The 17,602-nt window shown below is 46.9% G+C and overlaps 1 protein-coding gene across 1 annotated transcript in view; it reads left to right on the forward strand.

Moving 5' to 3' along the window:
* The window catches only part of ADAMTS17 (ADAM metallopeptidase with thrombospondin type 1 motif 17), a 180,222-nt gene that overhangs the window by 96,612 nt on the left and 66,008 nt on the right, over positions 1–17,602 (forward strand). The window lies entirely within an intron of this gene.

Here is a 17,602-nt window from a genome sequence, read left to right on the forward strand (position 1 = left end):
AAGTTAGATTCAGCTAAATACTTTCCGAGGTTCCTATTTGCTATAGAAGATCTTACTGTTGTTGCTAATGAGGAATTATCAAAATAGTTGGGCGCACTTAATACTTTCTCCTTTCTTCAATTTCTCTTTTCTTCTTGGTCAAAGGGGCATTTGTCTGTCTGTCTCTCTCTTTTTGTGTGTGTGTGTGTTTGTGTGTGTGTGTGTTATGTGTCAAAATAGTTGGGCGCACTTAATACTTTCTCCTTTCTTCAAGTTAGATTCAGCTAAATACTTTCCGAGGTTCCTATTTGCTATAGAAGATCTTACTGTTGTTGCTAATGAGGAATTATCAAAATAGTTGGGCGCACTTAATACTTTCTCCTTTCTTCAAGTTAGATTCAGCTAAATACTTTCCGAGGTTCCTATTTGCTATAGAAGATCTTACTGTTGTTGCTAATGAGGAATTATCAAAATAGTTGGGCGCACTTAATACTTTCTCCTTTCTTCAAGTTAGATTCAGCTAAATACTTTCCGAGGTTCCTATTTGCTATAGAAGATCTTACTGTTGTTGCTAATGAGGAATTATCAAAATAGTTGGGCGCACTTAATACTTTCTCCTTTCTTCAAGTTAGATTCAGCTAAATACTTTCCGAGGTTCCTATTTGCTATAGAAGATCTTACTGTTGTTGCTAATGAGGAATTATCAAAATAGTTGGGCGCACTTAATACTTTCTCCTTTCTTCAATTTCTCTTTTCTTCTTGGTCAAAGGGGCATTTGTCTGTCTGTCTCTCTCTTTTTGTGTGTGTGTGTGTTTGTGTGTGTGTGTGTTATGGGTCAAAATAGTTGGGCGCACTTAATACTTTCTCCTTTCTTCAATTTCTCTTTTCTTCTTGGTCAAAGGGGCATTTGTCTGTCTGTCTCTCTCTTTTTGTGTGTGTGTGTGTTTGTGTGTGTGTGTGTTATGGGTCAAAATAGTTGGGCGCACTTAATACTTTCTCCTTTCTTCAATTTCTCTTTTCTTCTTGGTCAAAGGGGCATTTGTCTGTCTGTCTCTCTCTTTTTGTGTGTGTGTGTGTTTGTGTGTGTGTGTGTTATGGGTCAAAATAGTTGGGCGCACTTAATACTTTCTCCTTTCTTCAATCTTTTCTTTCTTCTTGGTCAAAGGGGCATTTGTCTGTCTCTCTCTCTCTTTTTGTGTGTGTGTGTTTCTGTGTGTGTGTGTTATGTGTCATCGAGGAAGGAATAGCTCTTCTGGGGTGGAGCTTTCCACGACCCAGGCATTAGGCATTAAAAACAAATGCCTTTTCTTCAGAGCAGCTGGTTGGTGCGCCCGCAGATCCAGTAGCTGATTTAGAACGAATGCAATTAATCTATCAGTATTTTCGTTGCACTGAGCAACACCCTGAAAGTAAATGCGTACATGGGGAGGAGAAAGGGGATTGGCAGAACGTTCTCTCCCTCTCTCGTAGGACTCCGTCACGGGCTCCCAATTAAGTTGATGGGGGAATAGATTGAGGATAATAATAATAATAAATCTTCTTCGTGGTCTCGGTGCATCACACCCTTGGGATATCCAGCGCCTGCGCTGCCCTCTTCGGTAACGTTAGAAAGCAAAAGGGATTTTCGCGCCCACTCCCCGGTCACACGCTGGGCTCCACTGCGCATGACCAAGAAGGGGCATGCAGATCCTGCCAGTTCCTTCTGACCGCCGCCCAACAGCCTTCAAAGAAAAAGATGAAGGGCCGAGAGCAGAGGGGAAGGAGGGCGGGTGGTGTGAATGCACAGATGACCACTCGAAGATCACCAGTTACAGGTAAGCAACCTGTCTATCTTCTTCGTGGTCTCTGTGCATCACACCCTTGGGAGACTAGCAAGCAGTAAACCCTTACCTGGAGGAGGGGCCAAGGCCCTACATCTGCGCTGTCTACAACACCGCTCGACCCACTGCCGTACGCCTGCTGAGCCGTACATCAACATTACCGAAGAGGGCAGCGCAGGCACTGGATATCCCAAGGGTGTGAATGCACAGATGACCACTCGAAGATCACCAGTTACTGGTAAGCAACCTGTCTTTGTGTGCTGTCAAGTTGCGATGGACTCATGGTGACCCCCGGGATGGTGGCATTCGTAAGGCAAAAGACAGCAGAGATGGTTTGTCCTTGTCTTTCCCTGCATAACAACCCTCTTCCTTTGTGGTCTCCCATCCAAGTGCCAACCATGACCAACCCGGCTTAGCTTCTAGACTCTGATGAGATTGGGTTCACTAGGGCTACTCAGGCTGGTAGGCTGAGGGCAAACAAAGATAAATACTTCACAAATAAGTAAGTTGTGGGATTTGCTGCCCATGGATGTAATGATGGCCATGAGCACAGATAGTTTTAGAAGGGGTTTTTAGGAAGGGTTTTAGAAGGGGGTCCTGTAGGATCCATGGCTACTAGCCATGATGACTAATGGAAACCTCCACATCCAGAGGCAGTCTTTCTCTGAACACCAGTGGTAGGAGGCCCGCTGGTCCGGGATGGGCCTAATGGTTTGCTAGACAGTCAGCCGGTCAGTAGCAACCTGAAGTTTCCCATTTTTATGTTTCTTTTCCATTTGAAACCCTCGGCAGCTTATTCCCACGGCTCAGGTACCACGTGGGTGCTAGGAAGCACATCGGTGGGCAGGTGTTCTGTTACGGATCTCTTGAGTGGAAATGGCTTCTGCCAGGACTTTTTTTGTAGAAAAAGCCCAGCAGGAACTCATTAGCATAATAGGCCGCACCCAACAGCAGGAACTCATTAGCATATTAGGCCACACCCCTGACAGCACAGCTCATTGGCACAATAGGCCACACCCCCATGTTACCAGAAGTGTGGTCTTCCAGCCACGACCACCTTTTGCTTCTTATTCTGTTGACCTTGTTTGTGATCAAAACCCAGGGCCTTTTTTTGTAGCAGGAACTCCTTTGCATATTAGGCCACACACCCCTAATGTAGCCAATCCTAATGAGTTTCTGCTGTTGGGTGTGGCCTATTATGCTAATGAGTTCTTGCTGGGCGTGGCCAACTCAGGAGCCAGCCGGAACTCCGTTCCTGTGCGTTCCTGGCCAAAAAGAGCCCTGGTTCTGCGATATCAAAATGAAACAAAAAGTCCAGTGGCACCTGAAAGACTAACAACCTTTTTTGAAATCTGAGCTTTCGTGAGTCCTAGCTGAGTTCTTCAGATATGTGGAGACCCCGCTGAAGAGAAAAGATTATGGAGTGAGGAGGACTTAAGCCAAAGCAGGGCTGCCAGCTCCAGGTTGAGAGATGCCTGTAGGTTTGGGGGGAGTTAGCCTGAGGAGGGCAGCGTTTGAGGGGGGGGGGGGAATTCAGGGGGGGGTAAAGCCCTAGAGACACACTTCCATCAGAGCGGCCATTTTCTCCAGGTGAATTGATCTCTGTTGCCTGGAGACCAGTTGTAATCCCGGGAAATCTCCAGCCGCCACCAGGAGGCTGGCAACCCTAAGCCAGAGAGGGAACATTATGGGTCTCTGCCCCCACACTTCAAGGCCCATCTTCGCATGTACTTGCTGGGTTTTTTAAAAACGAAATCTCAGACGTTCAGGAAGTTGTATTCTGTGCCCCGGGCAACATTTTTACAGGTCCTGTTCCTTCCAAAGGCCGAAAAGCATCCAAGATTACAACGTGCCATTCTTCTGATCTCTTGCCTGCCTCTGCTCTCTTTTGTTGTTGTTGGGGGTGGGGTTTTTTGGTGCCTTTTGTGTGTGTGTGTGTGTGCGGACTGAAGTTGACGCCTACACAGAAGACTTTGACATAGCAAAGCCCTGGAAGAACAAAGAGTGCCAGTGTGCTTGGGAGGACTGTGAGCGCGCTCTGCCTCTCCGGAGCCAGCGATTGTGTTTGCCTTGGTCGGGGCTGGAGGCTGGCTTGCCAGTTGAGATCTGTCAAACGTCACTTAGGGTGAAGACAGACATGATATAAAAAGAGAGCTCCCCCCATCGCCTGGCTCTCCGAATCCAGCTTCCTCTCGGGTTTGAAAGGACAGGAACGGCATTCCCGTGAAGCGGCTGCTGACTCAGCGCTGAGTCTTGGGACACCCCCCCCAATCCCATGGTTGGCACGGACTTGGCCACCTTTTAAATACATAGCTGTAGTAGTGTGAATATGAGAGCATTTATCCGTTAATTCGCTGCCTTATTAACTGTTTTTATAGGAAACCTTTTTTTAAAAAAAAGAACTTCTCTGGGGATTGGAGGGGTCCTCAGTGACCTCACAGGCCGCCTGCCAATGAGTGACCTGCACAGCTGGCTTCCATTTCAACCTGGCAGAACACTTTTGTTACACAGCTGAACTGTAGAGAGAGGAAAAAGAACCGTAGGCCCAACACTGGGAGGGAAATTCCACACGGGCTGCACTGCTTTCAGAAACGCTGCACCTGTCTTTACCCTTAGCGTGAAGACGCTTAGGTGCTGGCTACACCTTATGTCCTTTCCCCTGGTCCTTGCGATCAGACACATGTTGTGAGGCTGTGCTGGGAACGCAATTCCCAGGTTCACGGTGGCCCAATTTGGACCAGGAATGTAGAGGCTTCAGCCTACCCACTCCCATGCTGTTTTCTCAACCTGAAATAACCGGGGGGGGGCACTGTTTGCTTCATGGGGGGGCTCCACGTGCCCTGCTGGGGTACATGTAGGTTTCCTCAATGGGACAAGTAGTGAGACACACCCCACCCCCAGAATATTTTAGGTCAGAAAAACAGCATTGGGTGGGTGGAAGAGGGTAGACCAAAGCTTCCTCTCCTTGAGTACCATGGTCCCAAACTAAATCATGACCGGGGATTAGGCTTGTCATTGGTCCAGTGAGAACCCCCCTCTCCCTAGACACCGCCTCCAAAATTTGCCAGCCCAGGGTTGGGAACCTTACTGGGAATTCCCAGCATGGAAGTCTGGGTGCTCATCTGATTGTGCAGGTCCTGGGGGAAACATAATGTGTGGTTAGGTCCAGTGTTCCCTCTAAGCTGAGTTAGTGTGAGCTGGCTCACAGTTTCTTAGCCTCCGGCTCACACATTTTTGTCTTAGCTCAGGAAGGATGGCTCCAGAGCCTAACTAATTTATGCAGTAGCCAAATCACTCGCTCACAACTTTAATTCTGGTAGCTCACAAAGTAGAACTTTTGCTCACAAGACTCCACAGCTTAGAGGGAGCATTGGTTATGTCAATACTTTGAATATTCAGGACCAGTGTTAACAGACTGGGAAGTCCAGAGGGTCAGCCTGGGCTCCCATCATCACCTCTGTATTTGATGATGGGATTTAGGGACCAGGAGCTGCGGTGGCTCAAGTGGTTAAGACGCTGAACTGCAGGCTGTGGAAGGTCGGTAGTTCAGCAGTTCGAGACCCGGGTGCCGCATGGCGGAGTGAGCTCCCGTCTCCAGTTCCAGCTCCTGCCAACCTAGCAGTTCGAAAGCAAGAAATTGAGGTAGATAAATAGGTACCACTTCGGTGGGAAGGGAACAGCGTTCCGTGCGCCTTGACCACGGAAACATCTTCGGACAGCGCTGACTCTTTGGCTTTGAAACGGAGATGAGCACCGCAACCCTAGAGTCGGATTCGACTGGCTTTCGAGCAAGGGAACCTTTACCTTTTTTAGGGACCAGCAAAAAGACCTCAAAGGCAGAGAGGGGAAGGGTTTAATCACACCTTGTTCCTCCGCCTCTCATCCCAGGCCTCTCCTCCACAACTTGGAGAGGTCCTTTTTTTCTTTTCTTTTTTGAGCCCCCGGAGGGGATTTTTTATTATTATTTTTTTATCACTATAAAGACTACAACAGAAAAAAGGGAGGAGGAACTACGTATATGGGATAAAGTAAAGGACCCACTACTAACTAAAACCCCAAGAGAGGAGATCCTCCAACTAGCTTAGGTACATCAAGTCTTCCCATCATTGATCCCTTTATAAACTGAGTCAAACATTTATAGCACTTTCTCTTTAAAGCTCAGATTTAACGGTCTAGCAACAGTACCCCCAATCATCCCATAACAAAAGTCTCAAAGGCACAATTCAGAGTCCTTCAGCCTTTACTTCTCCTTTCCCCTTCTCTTCCGCAGCTTATAAGGACTTTTTGGGGCTGACGCCCCTTGCTCAGACAGAGAGTCCTCTCCGGAAGAGCCAGTGTCTAGCTCGCCACTGGACTTGCTGTCCTCTTCTTTTTTCCCCGTCCTCTGGCCTTCCCAGCTGAACCCTTAGGAATTCTTGAGCTTTCAGAACAGAGTCAAACCTGGAGAGGTCCTGAAGAATCCTCCCTGGCCCTGCTGTTTGGGCCCTGTTTACATGGGCTTTGTTCAGGTGCACACAACCTACCTTCTCCCACAAGATAATGTCTCACGGGAGGTTGGGAGGTCCTTCGTGGACAGCTCCCAGAGTAGTGTGATCCCCCTCCAGCAGCCCCCCTTTCCCCTGATGGCCCAGCCAGTGAGGCCTCTTAAAAGGACCATTCAGCCATGTGGAGGCACCAAACGTCCCCCAGCTGGGGCACAGTCATCAGTAGGGCTGCCAGGCACGGCTTGGTAACTGACGGGAGATGGGGGAAGAGGGTACTTACAGTGTGTGTGTGTGGGGGGGTGTGGCAGCAGTCATCATTGCCATGTGATAATGTCACTTCTGTTACGACCTGGAGGCACTTGCCCCATAGAGTGTTAGAACGTCACCCCACCACTTCCTTGGTCATGCAGGAAGTGACATCATCGCACGGCAATGACAATCGCTGCCCCCCCCCCAATTTGGCCAGCCTGTTTCTGCCTGCCAACCAGCTGAGCCTAACTCCATTCCATTCCATTTATTTTTACTGCTCATAGACCCATAAGTCATAAGCAAATAGGATATAATACAAAATACAACATATATACATAAAGGCTGGGCATAATTGGGCAGCAGACAAAATTGCCAGGAGTTTGCCCGCCATCAGTGGGCACCTAGCAAGACTAGCCATCAGCCTGAAGGTCGGGGCTACACTCTCCTCTTGTGACCAGAGTGTGCTAAGGAGTGGCTCAGCAGCTGAGGAATGGTCTGACCTTGGGCACAGGAAAGGCAGTCTTTTTGCTTCTTTTATGGGTAGTGCCTTCTCTGTCTTCTATCCTGCACTTGCCTTGGGGAACTCAGGCCAACAGGTTCTCCCCTCCACTATGTGAACCTCAGAACAGCCCTCTGAGATACAGCACGCTCCCTTAAGTGACTGGCCCAAGGTCACCAGACAGCTTGATTTCCTGTCTGTGGAGATTTGAATTTGGGTTACCCCAATCCTAGGCTGACACTCTAACACAGGAGTGTCAAACTCATTTGTTATGAGGGCCGGATCCAAAAAATTATAAAGGATCCAGCAATTAGAGTGGCACAAGATACAAAAAGACAGATATTGCTGTGTATGTTCATCAAATTTTCAATTTTCCAAGTTGTATTTTGTTTTTCAGATACATCAAACAACTCAATAAAAACAAAGTCTTCAGAAGAGAAGAAGAAGAAGGACGGACCTTCCCGGGCTTTCTGTAGTCCGTTTCGAACAATATCTTTCTCAGATGTCAATTCATGTTGTCTATAGTGTTCTTACAATTCCAATCTTGACTGTATATGTGGTGTTTACAAAAGTTCAGAAACAGCGAAAACCCTTTGACCCCTCGCTGTTTCTGAACTTTTGTAAACACCACATATACAGTCAAGATTGGAATTGTAAGAACACTATAGACAACATGAATTGACATCTGAGAAAGATATTGTTCGAAACGGACTACAGAAAGCCCGGGAAGGTCCGTCCTTCTTCTTCTTCTCTTCTGAAGACTTTGTTCTTATTGAGTTGTTTGATGTATCTGAAAAACAAAATACAACTTGGAAAATTGAAAATTTGATGAACATACACAGCAATATCTGTCTTTTTGTATGAGGGCCGGATCCGACATAGATGAGAACTTGTTGGGCCGGGCCGTGTGTGTCATAAAATGGAATGCCAGGTAGCGGAGATATAAACTTTATTAAGGACACAAACACAATTTTTTTTTACTTAAAATAAAAACATGCTTAAAACATCAGCACTCTTGAAATATTTTGTTTATTTAACAGTGTCTGATAACTGACACCTGTTGCTCTGAATTATTGCATCAACATGTCTGTGCTGTTGCAATCTTGAGTGTGCTGTTCAAGTGTGCATCTGTAAGCTGCAAACCTCAAACCTACTTTTGATTTATTGACATTCACTACAGAAATCTCATGCTCAGAGTTCTGAGCCTAGGGCCCAGGGGAGAACATGAAATGGCTGGGCATTGTGACCTTTTGTACATAAATTACTTCATGTGCAGGTCAAGAACATGAGAAGGCATCCTGACACAGACTGAGGGCTATGTGTTTGTCTACAAAACTATAGTCTTCCTCAGTGGTCAGTATCAGCCTACTATCTGGGAAGTCTAAGTTCAAAATCCCCAGAGGAAATGTGCTGAGTGAACTTGGTCTGGACACACACTCTCAGCTTGTTATTATTCCTCATATAAATAATTTACATTGCTTTCCTACTGAGCAAGATTGGATCATGATGGCATGAATACAGTGAAAATGGGGAGGGAACCCAGTTGCAACCAGGAGAGCCACAGCATAACAAGCCCAACAAAACATAAACACTGTAGCAAGGCACACAAAAGCTCATACCTTGGATAAAATTATGTTGGTCTTAAAGGTGCTTTGTATTTCTCCCATGCGACTGAGGCAGCCAAGGAAAGCAAGCTCTCCCTCCTTCCCTCCCTCCCGTTGGGGAGGAGCCTCAGCCAATGGAAGGGAAGAAAGACTTGCCTTTCTCTCCTATGCGATTGAGGCAGCCTGACCAGGAAGCAAGCTCTGGCCCATTCCCTCCCTCCCCCTGGAAGGAGCCTCAGCCAGTGCAGGGAATAGAAGCTTGCCTATCTGTCTCTCCTGAGCGATTGAGAGAGTCTGACAAAGCAAGCTACGATGACGCAGCAGCAGCAGAACTGGAGGAAGAAGCAGGAGACAGCCACTTCCTCTGCAGGCCTGACAGAAGCCCTTCAGGGGCCGCATGTTTGACACCCCTGCTCTAACCACACTGCCTCTCACAGTCTTATAATAGATAGATCAAGACAGGTAGCCATGGTAGTCTGTCCGTAATAGTAGAAAAGAGCAGGGCTATTTTTGGGCAGGAACGCACAGGGACGGAGTTCCGGCTGGCTCCTGAATTGGCCACACCCAGCAGGAACTCATTAGCATAATAGGCCATACCCAACAGCAGGAACTCATTAGGATTGGCTACGTTAGGGGTGTGTGGCCTAACATGCAAAGGAGTTCCTGCTATAAAAAAGGCCCTGGGTTTGACAACAAACAAGGTAAACAGAATAAGAAGCAAAAAGTGAGTGTGTCTGGATGACCATACTTCTGGTAACATGGGGGTGCGGCCTAATATGCTAATGAGCTGTGCTGTCAGGGGTGTGGCCTAATAAGCAAATAAATGTCTGCTGTTGGGTGTGGCCTATTATGCTAATGAGTTCCTGCTGGGCTTTTTCTACAAAAAAAGCCCTGGAAAAGAGCAAAAGTCCAGGAGCACCTGAAAGACTAACAAAATTTGTGGGTAGGGTAGGAGCTTTCATGATTGACTGCTTACTTCTTCAGATAGTGGAAAACCCATCTGTACAGTGTTTGATTACATAGCCGCTCCTCTGAGGAAGTGGGGCTAGCTTTTGCCCACTGTGTTTTGTACCAAGCGTGACTTCTTCTCAGGCGATTTCTGGCTAGTTCAGCCAAATTACATGTTAAATGTAGCACCGTGATTTATGTCCGTGTACTTTTTTTTGTTGAGTGGGGGGAAAGTGGCTGGGGGTGCTGGGGGCATGCAGTTTACAGCAGAGAGGAGGTTCAAAAGAAGGAGTTTAAATGTTCCTCTTTCCCCTCTCAAATTGCAATCGCCAGGGCTTTTTTTGTAGAAAAAGCCCAGCAGGAACTTATTAGCATAATAGGCCATACCCAACAGCAGAAACTCATTAGCATAGTAGGCCACACCCCTGACAGCACAGCTCATTAGCATATTAGGCCACACCCCCATGTTACCAGAAGTGTGGTCATCCAGCCACACCCACCTTTTGTTTCTTCTTTTTTTTAATAAGTATTTTTATTGATTTTTAGTACATAACATAAATGATATTTCATATTTCAATTTTACAATACTTTTGGAGCTTTTTGTCCATATATTTCTAACCAATTATCAAGTTTTTGCCATCTTTTCTTAAACACACAGTCCATTTTTCCCACTAAAAATATATTTATCTTATCCATTTCTTTTATGTCTAAGATATTTGTGATTAATTCTTCTCTGCTTGGAATTTTATCTGATTTCCAACATTTTGCTATAGCAATTCTAGCACTTGTGAGGATGTATAATATCAAACGTGCATCATTGTGATTTATATTATCAGGTAGGATATTTAATAGGTATATTTCCGGAGCCAGGTTTAAGTCTATAACTACTATTCTCTTTACCTTGTTTGTTGTCAAAACCCAGGGCTTTTTGCATGTTAGGCCACACACCCCTAATTGTAGCCAATCCGAATGAGTTTCTGCTGTTGGTGTGGCCTATTATGCTAATGAGTTCCTGCTGGGCGTGGCCAACTTGGGAGCCAGCCGGAACTCCGTTCCTGTGCGTTCCTGCCCAAAAATAGCCCCGGCAATCGCAGTGGCTGTATTTGATAAATGCTGAAAACGCCTCCCCTTCCACCAAGAATCAGTGAGCAGCATGTAGCATTTGGATCCGCTGTCTCGGATTCTGCACAGCACAAGACTGTTACTTGTGATTAAATAGGACTAGGTGGTGGTGGTGGTGGTGGTTGTGCTATCAAGTTGTGGCCGACCTATGGCGACTCATCATGGAGTTTTCAAGGCAACGGAAGAACAGAAATGGTTTGCCATGGCCTTCCTCTGCATATCAACCCCGGTCTTCCTTGGTGGTCCCCCATCCAAGCATTAACCAGGGCTGACCCTGCTTAGCTTTTGAGATCAGATGAGATCAGACTAGCCTGAGCCATCCCAGTCAGGGTAGGCCTAGTTAAGGTAAAGGTTTCCCTTCCTCGAAAGCCAGTCGAATCCGACTCTAGGGGACGGTGCTCATCTCAGTTTCCAAGCTGAAGAGTCAGCGCTGTCTGAAGACGTCATGTGGCTGGCATGACTAAACAACAAGGTGCACGGAACGCTGTTACCTCCCCACCAAAGCAGCACCTATTTATCTACTTGCAATTTCTTGCTTTCGAACTGCTAGGTTTGGCAGGAGCTGGGGCCAGAGACGGGAGCTCACTCCGTCATGCGGCACACGCGGGTCTCGAACTGCCGAGCTACAGACCTTACAGTCTGCAGCTCAGCATCTCAACCTCTGAGCCACCACAGCCCCAGGCCTAGTTACTAAGTGTAAAATACCAGGGGAGTTTTGTTTGCCTGGTCCGTAGTTCATGGATGAGTGGGACTTCTCCTCTTTCTCAGAAAAAAATCCCCTATGCATCATACATCCTGTTACGGCACTGTGCAGAGATCGAATTCGACGGCTTTGTTATCCAAAGCCTAGAAGCAAAACATGGGCAATGATCCAAGAGGGTAGGCAGGATAATTGGGAAATCAAAGAGGTACAATTTCCTGCCACTGTAACTTTAATCAGTCCTGAGGTCTAGGCAAACATCACCATGTTTAACCTCGGAGAGAAGGCTGGAGCTGATTACCATTTCCAGCGTTTAGGCCAGGCGGGTCTTGGTTCCCCTGTGAGCCGGGTAGGGCACTTCGGAAACCGGCTTAACAAGAAATGGATGTTGCTCTCACTGTGAGCTATTTCCCTCCACCTTCAATTGTTCCCACACTGCCTAGGCTGAATGCAAACCACCTCAAACAGGAAGATGCCTGTATCCACGAGCTTGGAAGGGTCTGAGTTTAAGAGAACAAATGGTATTTAAAAACACTGGCTTGAGGCATGTTTGGAGGGGTGAACAGCTTTCTTTCCATGGAATGGAATGGAATGGAATGGAATGGAGAGAGCATTGTGCATAACTTAAACTGGCCGGTTTGCTTGCCCCGCATACTCGTTTTTATTGCAAATCTATTGAATGATGCAATAGTTGATGCAAAGAAATCAGAAAAATGAATTTGAGGAGACCTTGGCTCCATTCCTGGGCTGTTTTTCAGGTTTTGTTGTCTTCTACTGACTCCAGAGATCTAAAAAAAGCTAGTTTTCAGTCCAGTAGCGCTTTAGAGACCAAGATTTTCGGGGTCAAAGCTCTCTTAATTAGGTACGAAAAGCAACCCTTTGCACTGCCGTATTGAAAGGAAATAGATAACATTCCACATACCTTTGCCTTCTCCATACTAGTGGAAAAGAGCAAGAGTCCAGTAGCACCTTAAAGACTAACAAAATATGTGGCAGGGGAGGAGCTTTCGTAAGTCACTGCTGACTTCTTCAAGATGGGTAGCTATGTTAGTCTGCCTATGGCAGTAGAAAAGAGCAAGAGCCCAGTAGCACCTTAAAAAGGTAAAGGTTCCCTTGCTCGAAAGCCAGTCGAATCTGACTCTAGCGTTGCGGTGCTCATCTCCGTTTCAAAGCCGAAGAGCCAGCGCTGTCTGAAGACGTTTCCATGGTCATGTGGCCGGCATGACTAAACACCAAGGTGCACGGAATGCTGTTACCTTCCCACCGAAGTGGTACCTATTTATCTACTTGCAATTTCTTGCTTTCGAACTGCTAGGTTGGCAGGAGCTGGAACTAGAGATGGGAGCTCACTCCATCATGCGGCACCCGGGTCTCGAACTGCTGAACTACTGACCTTCCACAGCCTGCAGTTCAGCGTCTTAACCACTTGAGCCACTTTAAGGACTAACAAACTACGTGGCACGGGAGGAGCTTTCGTGAGTCTCTGCTCACTTCTTCAGATACTGAAACCACTGAAAATTAGGGCAGTGACTCAGGAAAGCTCCTCCCCTGCCACGTATTTTGTTAGTCTTTAAGGTGCTACTGGACTCTTGCTCTTTTCTGCTGCTACAGACAGACTTATATGGCTACCCATCTTGATCTGTCTTCTCAATACACATTTGAAACAGCTCATTTTCTGTGCTTTCTTGCTTTTAAAACTATCCCTCCATAGCTTAAGTTGCCTTTTCTTACTAGCCACAGGTCCTGTATGACCCCTTTCACACAATCTTGTCCAGTAGCTCCTTAGAGACCGACAGGAGTTCCCCCTGGGTACAAGCTTTCAAGAGGCAAAGCTCTCTTCGTCAGATATCAAGGAAAGAAGGGAGCTTTGTCCCCCAAATGTTTGTACCCTGAAACTCTTGTTGGTGCTCCTGGATTCGAATCTAACCATTCCACTGCTGAGCAATTATTGAATTTTTTTACAAATCATGTGTCTTGTGTTTGTGGGGTTTTTTTGTTTTTTTTTAATCCCCTGAAAACAGGGTAGCTTTATTTATTTTTGTTACACCTACACAACTACAGAAAATAGAAAAGGGGAGGGGGAAAAAATAAAAAACCCCAGGGTACAAGACAGCAAATAAAGCAACCCATACTATAACTAAAAGCCCAAGAAAGGAAGGTCTTTAACAGTTAGTGTCCAGTTAGTCATAAAAATAATAACTTTTTGTTTAAGTCAATGAATTCAAGAGTTAGTGAGTCCGTGTTAGTAATAGTCTATCTTCTTCTTCTTCTTTTTTTTTAGTGAGCACAAAGTCTCTTTCATCTTCTTCTTCAGTTGCGGGTCTTTAACTTCTAAAGAGTCACTTAGGTCCCCTTAGCCGCAAATCATATGCATCTCTGGCCATGTCACCTTCTGCTCCTCCTGGGTCTCCGTCCATCTCTTCCAGAGTGTCTGCTTGGCCCCCTCCGTCTGGCTGTTCTTCCCTTTTCGATCCGTGAAACTGCTTCAACCATTCTTCCGCTTTAAAAACCGAGTCAATTTTCTCCCTTTTGTCTTTATATTTAAACACCACACCCTCGAGGAAATTCCAGGAATACGAAATCTGGTTGATCTGGAGGGTTGAAACAAGTTCCTTGTAGGCTTTTCTTTTCTGTCGAATCTCAAATGGGGTGTCCTTTAGGACCCTGATAGTTGTTGCTCCCAGCTGCAGGGGGTTGACTGCTGTCGCTCTGAGAATATCATCTCTCACCTGCCTTCGGAGAAACTTGACAACAATCTCACCCGGTAGATTATTTTGCTTAATATACTTAGAGTAGAATCGATAAACCACCTCGATCTCTGCTTCCGCTTCTACCGATGAGCTGCCGAGCGCCGAAGCGATTAGCTCTGCCATCACTTTCTTCAAGTTTTCTCCTGCCGTTTCAGCCACCCCCTGAAATCTGAGAACCTTGTTAGCTTTTTCCATTTGTAGATTTAACAATCTCCTTTCTTGAAGATCTTGTCTTTGTTCCAACAGGCCAACCTTCTTTTTCACCTTTTTGGTATCGTGCATTGTCTCTTTAAGTTTTTCATCTGTTTGGATCGACTTTTTCACCAGCTCGGCAATTTGCGGTTGTTGTTTTGCCAAACTCTGGTTGGATGCAGTCATTTGTTGGTTAATACCATCGAGTCTTTCGTTAATGGGCCGGAACAGCTCTGATAACATGCAGAACACGTCTCCTTCCTCAATCCTTGGACTTTGACCGCCCCGCCCAACTTGTCTCGCTGCTTTTCCTCTCGTGCCGGCCATTTTCAACTTTGTTTACACTAAGGAACACCTTTTCGCCCTTTTTCAAACAGCGCAAATTTATCCGCAAAACAGCTAAGTCTTTGGCACACTTTAACACTCTTCTTTTCTCCGCTCGGTTTTTTCTCCAATTCATTGACGGTCTACTCACAGATCCCTTGTAGTTACGCTCATTCGCTGACCTTCTGGCTTGTCCCGGCTGGCATCAGCTATGCTTGGTAAAAACCAAGCCTCACAGGGGGTGGACCGATTGGGGCAAAAAGGAGCGCCTCAATTCTCCGGCTTCCACCATCGAAGAGGTCGCCCCCCCAGGGCCCCCAGCTCGGAGCCTTTAACTAAGGCTCACCTGGGGGTGCCACTTGAGGTGGCACTCCTCCAACACCCCTGGAGCACGGATTGCCTCCCCAGCTTCAGGGGAGAGCATCCGCCATCGCTGAGCCGCAGACCGGAAGTCTTGTGTTTGTGGTTTTAGCGGAATTATTTGTAAGCTGCTTTGAGCTCAAAGGGAAAAGGTGGGATATAAGAGTTTTCATAGGCTGCGGCAAGGGTCATTTCCTGCAGGAGCGGAGCTCAGGTAGTAAAGAGCCCAGGGGGCGGGCACATGCAACAAGCCCCACCCCCTGCTCCCAGCAGCCCTCAGTCAGAGCAAGAAGCAGCCAGGTAAGTTGCAGAGCCCTCTCCTGCCCCCGGTACAAAACAGTCCAGTGGCACCTTTAAGACCAAGTTTTATTCAGGTACAAGCTCTCCCTCCTCTGCGAGGACAGATCTACACATCCCCCCCCCCAAATAGCTAGCAATCCAAAACAGTCCAGTGGAGCCTGAGCGGTGGGTGTTGCCTTCTGACAGACTTCCGGTGATGTCAGGGGGTGTGGCATATGCAAATAAGTTATGCTAATGAGCTCCTGCACCTCTTTTTCTACTAAATGACCCCTGGGCTGCGGTAACACACACTAGGGTCGAAAGTGCATTTGCATTTCTAAATTAGGTTCATGCTGCTTTGACGCCGTCTTTCTTGTTTGAATGTTGTTTGGAGAAGATTCTTTTAAAGCAGTGCAGAGGTCCAATGACAGTGGAGCCGCCCCGAAAGGACGATAAACCCATGTTGACGTGCAAAAGTATGCTAGCACTCCTGAGGTGTGAAAACGACACCAAATGTAGACAGCTTTTTTGAAGACTGAGTCAAAAGGCTGGGACACCGGTGGGAAAGACAAATGCAGATTCAGCCTAAGTAATCCACTTTCAAACCACTTTCAGTGCACTTTCCAACTGCATTTTACTGTGTGAATCCAGGTGGAAAGTTCATTGAAAGTGGGCTGTTTAGCGTGTGTGACTGCAGCCACAGGTAAGTTTAAAAGTCCACAGGTGCACTTCTGAGCCACTCCAGGCCAGACTCAGAATGACGTGATTGACTACCAGTTTAGAATGCAGTTGGGGCTGTGATAATACTTTTGGATGTTACCTGATACAAAACAAACTATCCCTGTCTGTACTAAATCAGCACATCAATGAGAAAGATTTACTGTGCTGAAAGATTTACTGTGCTAAGCTGAATTCTACCCTTTATTGCTATGCAGAGGCAGGCAATGGGAAACCACCACCGGTTTGGTGTCGTGGTTAAGTGCGCGGACTCTAATTTGAGAGAACCGGGTTTGATTCCCCACTCCTCCACTCGCACCTGGCTGGATGACCTTGGGCAAGGCATAGTTCTGTGCACAGCTGTTCTTGAAAAAGAGCAGTTTCTGTCAAGAGCTCTCTGAGCCCCACCTACCTCACAGGGTGTCTGTTGTGGGAAGGGGAAGGGAAAGGAGATTGTGAGCCGCTCTGAGACACCTTTGGGTAGTGAAGGGCGGGGTATAAATCCAATCTCTTCTTCTTCTTTTACCTCACAGGGTGTCTGTTGTGGGGAGGGGAAGGGAAAGGAGATTGTGAGCCGCTCTAAGACACCTTTGGGTAGTGAAGGGTGGGGTATAAATCCAATCTCTTCTTCTTTTACCTCACAGGGTGTCTGTTGTGGGGAGGGGAAGGGAAAGGATATTGTGAGCCGCTCTGAGACACCTTTGGGTAGTGAAGGGCGGGGTATAAATCCAATCCCTTCTTCTTCTTTTACCTCACAGGGTGTCTGCTGTGGGGAGGGGGAGGGAAAGGAGTTTGTAAGCCGCTCTGAGACACCTTTGGGTAGTGAAGGGCGGGGTATAAATCCAATCTCTTCTCTTCTTCTTCTCTTCTTCAACGTCTCTTGCTTTGAAAACCCTACGGGGCCATCATAAGTTGGCTGCAGCTTGTCAGGACTTAACACACACACATGAAAGTGAATGGCGTAGAAGGGATCATAGAATCAATAAAGTTGGAAGGGACTTCCAGGGTCATCTAGTCCAACCCCATGCACAATGCAGGAAATTCACAAAGACCTCCCCCACACACACACACCCCATGCCCAGAAGATGGCAACAAACCCTCCAGGATCCTGGGCCAAAACTGGCCTGGAGAAAAATTGCTTCCTGACCCCAATGTGGCGATCAGCATTCCCCTGGGCATGTAAGAAAGGGCCATGAGAACTAAGCACTGATGCAACCCTTCCTGCCCTCCCTCTCATGATCTGCCTGTTTAGGATTGCAAATGGATAGGATAGATGGGTTAGGATAGATATTGTCTCTAGCAGCTTCTGAACGGGGGGATGATTCTAAATGATTACAGAGAGAATGATGTAGGATACATTTGAGTCCCCATTGGGGATAATGGGGGGGGGATATAAATAAAGCTAATAAAGAAAATGGTAGAGGGAGGCCAGGAGACCTTTGCACATGGTGTCTGCTTCCAAAAAGGGGCATTTGCCAACCTTAGATTGCGGTCACACACGTGAGATAACGCGTAGGGGAAGCGAGGCTATTTACCCCAGAGGAAATTGACCCGCAGTTGCGCGATCATAAGAAC

Source organism: Gekko japonicus, unplaced genomic scaffold (assembly GCF_001447785.1).
Source record: "Gekko japonicus isolate JY-2015 unplaced genomic scaffold, Gekko_japonicus_V1.1 scaffold2455, whole genome shotgun sequence".
NCBI lineage: Eukaryota > Metazoa > Chordata > Lepidosauria > Squamata > Gekkonidae > Gekko > Gekko japonicus.